Raw genomic sequence first — 7,002 nt, 5'->3', positions numbered from 1 at the left:
TCCTGTGGGTTTGTAGACGTTAGTCAAAGGAAATTTATACTTCTCCGTGGAAAGCCCCAGGAGGAAGGATAAGTAGCTTCTGGCTTCCGTGGGCATCGCAAGTGCCGTGCTCGTATCCGGTAGACCTTTGCAGCGATGGTGACGTTGGAAAATGTGCGGAGAAACTGAAACACAGCTGTATATCCACACATTTTCATCAGAAAAGACTTAAGGGGTTGCCCCCTCTTATTTTTTTGGTCCCAAATATTTTCTACAAAGTTTTGAATTTTTTTTTAATTTGCGGAGTGTTCTCGAGAGCGATTTTGCAATTTAGACTCTGCAGTAGGGGTTAATGAAAGAATTTGTCTACTTGGTATTTATTTGTCCAGTAATCGGTTATGGATTATAAGGAGGAAATAATCGATTATCTCCGTGAATCCAACATAGACACTGTATCTATCATTCAACCGTCTCGTGGTGTTTAAGTGGAAATATGATTGTGTTGTGCAGCCCCCCTTGCACGAAATCTGGAGATGACTCAGTCTGTCTGAAACGAGGGTGCAGTTACCGTCACCTGTGGGAGCGATTCAATTTTCTAGGCCTCCAGCAACAAATGGTGGGGGCATTAATCATTTTTCGAATAAAACTCCTCTGGAATTGAGTAAATTATGATGAGATAAATAAATAATTGAAAAGAGGGGGTAAACTGAAATATATAGAAGGAAATTTGGGGTAAAAATGGGACCTCCAGGGGGCGAAATGAGGGACAAGGGTTAGTCTTATCACAGACATTAGTCTTCCAAGTCTAATTTCGCAACAAAACTTGACATAAAAAGTGGTTGATTGTCATTTCATCCCATCGTGCGCCCTCTAGAGGTCTAATGTTTATCCAAAATTTCTTTCCGTGTGTTGAATCTTTTATGGAATAAAAATATTTGGGAAATTATGTCATTGAGGAAAACATCCGATGAGGAAAAATATTCAGTTAAAATTACGGAAAACGGAGTAGAATATTTAATAAAATTATACAACAGTAATCGGAGTCATTATACATCTCATTATCTTCATAAACTATGAAACCATATCATCGAAATTTTGTCACACGAGTTGACTTTCATCTCGAACTCGTGATTCTGCTCTCGGGTTTCAAACGATAACCAGCCAGCATCTTGCACTTGACATTTCTCATGCTGAATCAGCTGAAAAAAAATTCGTGGTCTCATCACCCACGTAATTACAGCACTCGGTCGTGTGTGTCTGATTTCATGGGGGGGCAGGGGGTTGTGAGCATCTCACTTTTATGCCAAATCGCTGTTTTTCAATTTGATGGGGGAGGAGGGAGGCTCACAAAATTGTTAGATAAAGAGCGAATCAATTTTTTATCTAAAATATAGCGGAACGAAAGGAAGAAAATGGCTCGACCCCTCATAAAATCCCTTTTCCAGTCATAAAAAAACAGTTTCAAAAAATATATCTTTTTGGTTTTAAAAAAAAGTGTTGCCTGGTAGGAGCTAGTGAGAGGAATAATACACTGATACCATCAACCACCATCTCCGAAGAAAAGAAAGTTATACACAAAGGATAAACGTCGACTAGACCTCCCAGTTTCTCTCTTCGAAAAGTGTTTTCACTTTCTCCTCCCTGAACCACTGCCGAAATGTCCCTTTTAGGTGCACCCCAATGAGTTGTGACCGACTTGTCCACCCACCGGGAACGCCTAGACGGTCATCCAATCTATTGTCCGTCTCAATTCCAACTGCAGACCATCCCCAAACCCCAGTCGTTATTAAACCCCAGCAATACCCCACCCTAAACGTTTCTACGAGCACAATAATCACTTATTCACGTCAACCAATGTCTTCGACCGAGGCATGCACTTGTCACAATAATTGATCGTTACATTTCTCCAGCATACCTCTCCCACCCCAAAAATTCTCGGTGAATCCAGTCATTCATCATCGGAGGACATTTCCTATTCATTCCATTCGCTCTCTTGATTAATTTTTCAAAACTGTTGACGCTCGTTGGAAGTTCCCCGGAACAATTTCAGATGAATATCTTGTTGTAATGTCTTAAACTAAAACTTGTCTAGTTTCTGAGGAGACTTCACGCGTTATTAAGGATGTGCAAGTATTTTAGGAATTTTTTCCTCCGGAGAACTCCTCTTCTCTTTGTATTATAGAATTTTCATTCAGATCCCAGTTTACCCCGAATGGCCAGACATTTTATTCATAAATGTTCTTCCAATTTTTGCAATTTTATTCGCTTCCGTTTTAGATATTGATATGGAAAAGCGGAAAAATATTTTTAATATCAGGAACACATGAAGTTTAACAACAAAATAAAGAAATTCAATTTTATTGATCAAGGGACTTGCCTATAAATAATTTATCAACAATAGATTTTCGACTATGAAAATTACTTGTTCCACACTACCAAATTTATTCATACCGACTGTTACTAAAAATCAATCATTCAGGTATAAACAACGACTATAAAAAAAATAATTTCTTGCAAAATAACATGGCGAACAGGATCTTTTGTACAGAATTCTCGAAAGTAGGAGAACCTGAAGAATTTTCATAATTGTACCTCTCCTCCCCGGACTCCGTCATTCATCATCGGCGGACGTTTCACATTCATCCCCCTCTATTCATAGATTAATTTCAAAAAACCGTTGACGCTTCTTGGAAGTTATCTATTCGTTTCTGAATCAGACACACGAAACAAAAAAATATATAACCGACTTGAGAATGCGTGTATTCAGCGATTAGTCTGAGCCACACAAATGCAACACGACAACACACTGAGAGAACATAGAACAGCCCTGGGGATTTATAACGCGGTGGTTGACTAATCCCTTCATTTCCCTTCCTCCTTCAAGCCGTCACGCTCCGTCTGCCAAAGCAGATTACTCCATAAGGTCCGACTCTCACCGCCCCCTGAACTCTTTAATATTCCCTCAGCCACTTAATTGATTAATCGTAATAATATGCGGAAGATTTCCGAAACAGATCCACATAATACCCCACCACGGAAGGGTGCCTGTTGTCGATGCAAATTTAACTGTGTAGTTTTCGGGGTGGCGTTTTGCGTCTCCCTTGGCTCGTTTGTACAAAAGATACCACAAAATCCTCCCACTTCATGCTGCGCACATTCACTCGATTTGGGTACATCCAGACGGAGAGAAAAATTGAAGAATTTTCATAGTGTAATCCCGATCAAAATTACCAGATCTCAGAAAAATTACTATGCCGCCTAGTACAATTTCGTTATCGGCTTAAGAAAACTTCTATATCGACCTCGTAAAAACTCTGACGCGCCATTACCCATAACGGAGTCCAACGTCGACAATAATCGGTTATATTCGGCGCTCATCGTTAACCAATGACAATTAGTTACTGGAGAATTACTGTGTGGCACAGTAAAAAATGAAGGAAGACTCGATAAAATAGACTGACCTTGATAGGAATTTTGAAAAGATTTCTATCAATCTTTCATTTAAACTTAAATAAAAAATGATAGCCCTTCAAATTTAGTAGTACTACTTAGTAAATTTTACGAAGCCACATATCATTAATTACAACATTTACGATAGTGATAGGAATTTTTATGTGTTAGTAAAACGTACTCCAGTAGTCTACCATGTTACACTTCGATTTTACTGCTCGGTACAGTAAATTTTCACAGACTTTTCTCTCTGTAGAGAAAAAATATAGTTAAATCAAGTTCGTCGAAAAAAAGTATCTTTCATACTTAATTTAAGTACACTCTGTGTTAATGAATCAAGACATTAACTATCGGTAATAGATATAAATAATAAATAGAGATAATGTTCCTTTATAGTAACTATACTGGCCTTATACTAATTAATACTATATGGGACTATAACGGATAGTTTGATGTGCCCATACGACACAGCGTTAAGTAGTTTATTAACTTTTTCAAACATAAATACTAATTAAATTGAGGAAATAATGGCAGCTCCAAACGTGATCAAGTTTTTTAAAAATTTTGTGCAGTTCTCGATATTCTTTTAATCTACTCAAAGGGTCGTGCTACTCTAACTACATACACTTTACCTAAATCAAGTATATAATACACTTGATTCAAGAATTTTTTTTCCATGTACCTTCAGTTAAGGACATAAATTAAACGGACGATATTGCAGAATGATTTTTCGAGAAAATAAATGACAAATGCTAACGAGCATCGTGTTGCCATGTTTTATAAAGCCATTATTCGAACTTAAGTGAATACACAAGCAGCAACGATTTATCAAAAATATCCTCCTCCTCTTCCTCCTCCTTCCCCTCTCATCCCGCCCCAGTTGGTTCACCTACTCCAGCCTCATTATTTATTCACACGTGCAATGTATTCAACGAAAATATCAGAGCCCCGAGTAACAATTTCGCGAGGACTTCTGATTGTTTGGAATAATGTATTGGTGTTTTGGCTCACGGCTAGTCTCGATTAGCTGTTTAGAGAGGATCTCTCGCCCCCTCAGCATTTACATTTTGCAAGGCTGGAGAGCGATTTTACGAGACCACGAAGGCCAAACTCAAGCCGAAAAGAAGATTTACTATCAGGATGGGACCAGTGCATTGTTCGGGGACCTCGTGGGCCTACGTACAGTGACGCAAATGGTTAGGAATCCTACGGTTTTACAATGTGCCTTCGCCAAGGTTGGAAACCACATGATTTTCTAAATTAGGGATGCTGTTGTTGTGGAAACGTCGGGGGTAAAACAGGAGTTTGAGTTATTGGTTTGGTTTCAGGGAGTTTTCATAAATTTGGCGGCAATCCTGTGGTTCATCATCTGTCTGACACCTGGAATTGGACGCATGGTTTAGCAAAATTGAACTGAAAATAAATTACATAAATTAAATTAATTAGATATTGTTAAATTGCTCAATAAATTTCGTCGACCCGTCAATGAAAATCATTAAACTTCTGCCCATTTTCCTCTGTCAGAATTATCTCAAAATTTTTCAAAAGTCCAATAAAAATTATCTAATCACCCACACAAACCTGTGCAAAAAATCGAATGACATTGAACCACTGGGTGATTTTTTCTTAAAATTTACCGCAAAGACAACCCACCCAACTCTTTCCTGCCGTTTTCCTCCCTCCAAATACCCCATAAGCGCTCAAAATTTCCTCTGAAAAATTGAGCATTCTCCGTCAATCTCAAAATCCTCTCCTCCCTCTCCAAATCGCATAAACCAGTAACAGATTTGTACATCCGGCTCGGTGAATCCCGAAGTAACCTCACCGTCGACTCATCTGTTGAATAATCTCTCAGTCTTCCTCCTTCTGATTCACTCACTCCCCCGCACCCTCTTCAGTCCCCCATCGAGTTGATGCTCCCAGTAAACCGGCATCTTTGAAATTAATATCCCCCCACAGGCACACGGACACTACCACAATTCTCCAACCATCGTAACACAACACCCAGTACCACATCCAAATCTCCGAGTTATGGATGAAATAGTGAATTCCACATTACTTTATGCAAAATTTAGCGAGTCCAGGCCCGTGAATTTGACGAGAGTTTTGGATCTTCGGGGGCCCAGAATCGTAAATCAAATTGTTATTTTGGTGGAATTGTCTTGTCCCCGGCAAATGTGTGGATGGGCAAATATGGCCCCGAGATGGACCCCTTCACGTAGAGAATAACCTGGTGTTGTACATAAGGACGAGTGGCGGAGGGAGTGAGAGGACCGGGAGGGGAGGAGGGAGACAAGGCTGTGGGCCACAATTTGAACCGTAGCCATATTTCACGGACGAGTCGGTGAGTTATGGCAGCGAAGGGCAGACGCAAATGATTTAGGTTTAATAACGATGGACCGTACTAGCGGGGGCCCGGGTCAGTTGGGCATTATGTGGGAGCGCTGCGGTGTCTTTTCGGATTTTTTAATGTTTAAACGAGTTCAGAGGAGGTGGCTTGGACCTGTGAATTTTTTTTTGAAGGACTGTCCAATGATTGTGGAATATTTCATTTGTGGGAGATTTTTGACTACGAAAAATGGGTTATTTTAATTTGATGAACAGATTTATTTGAATATTTACTATGTTTTTTTGTGGGAGGTAAATGGATAAAAATCATCAGGTGGGAATTGAGCCGGACAATATATGATGTGTGGAGATCGAAGGATTATATGTGAGAGAAATTTCATGATTGCAAATCGGTAATTTTTTGAGGATTTTTATTTGTAAAAAAAGAATATCCGCATGTCTATGTGTATTAAAAATTGAAATTGTACAAATCTAGGTTTTATATTTTTAGATTGGGGTAATTCATGGGCCATTAGAGACTCATCCGGTTATTTTTAATTTCAGAATGAGAATTCATCAGAATTATTTTTTTGTGTTTGTCATTTATATTTTTTTTGTCGTGAAGAACTTAAAAAATGAGGGTGAAGGCTTGCTAGGTCTGTGCACGTCGATAATTTACTAAGGCTCATTAGCGATGGACCATAAGATCGGGACTCAGGTCAAATCGGGACTTTTGGGGTTTTTTCCGAATTTATCAAAGTTGAGATGAAGTGCCTTATATTTTTCATGTTTTTTTCGAGACTGTTTATCGACTACAGCATCCTTCATCTTTCTGAGAGATTTATCACCGAGAAAAATTGTTTATTTCACTTAGACTAATTTTATTCAATCACATGAATGACTTTTTTCAATTTTCAGTCGATCCTTCAGGGAACATAAATTAAAGGTTAAGACTAAACGTTAAATTTATAAATATGCAATAATCATTTAATTAAAATCAATGAATTTTTTCCCCCATTCTATTCCACTGTTAACAATACTTAGTTGTAGTTGTGAGTAATTTCCTGGTTACAAAAATCGAAAATCGATTATTTGTTCATAGGATTTATTCAAGAGACATATTAAAAATGTTTGGGATATAAAAATGCACGTAAACACGCCTCAATAATTGATTTGGAATATTAATTGTTAAATTAATTCTTATACATCCTCGAACTACAGAATCCAAGGACAGGTGTTTCAGCG

The sequence above is a fragment of the Diachasmimorpha longicaudata genome, chromosome 6 (genome assembly GCF_034640455.1).
Source record: "Diachasmimorpha longicaudata isolate KC_UGA_2023 chromosome 6, iyDiaLong2, whole genome shotgun sequence".
Taxonomy (NCBI): domain Eukaryota; kingdom Metazoa; phylum Arthropoda; class Insecta; order Hymenoptera; family Braconidae; genus Diachasmimorpha; species Diachasmimorpha longicaudata.
The sequence above is the reverse complement of the archived record's forward strand: the minus strand, read 5'-3'. Positions refer to the sequence as shown.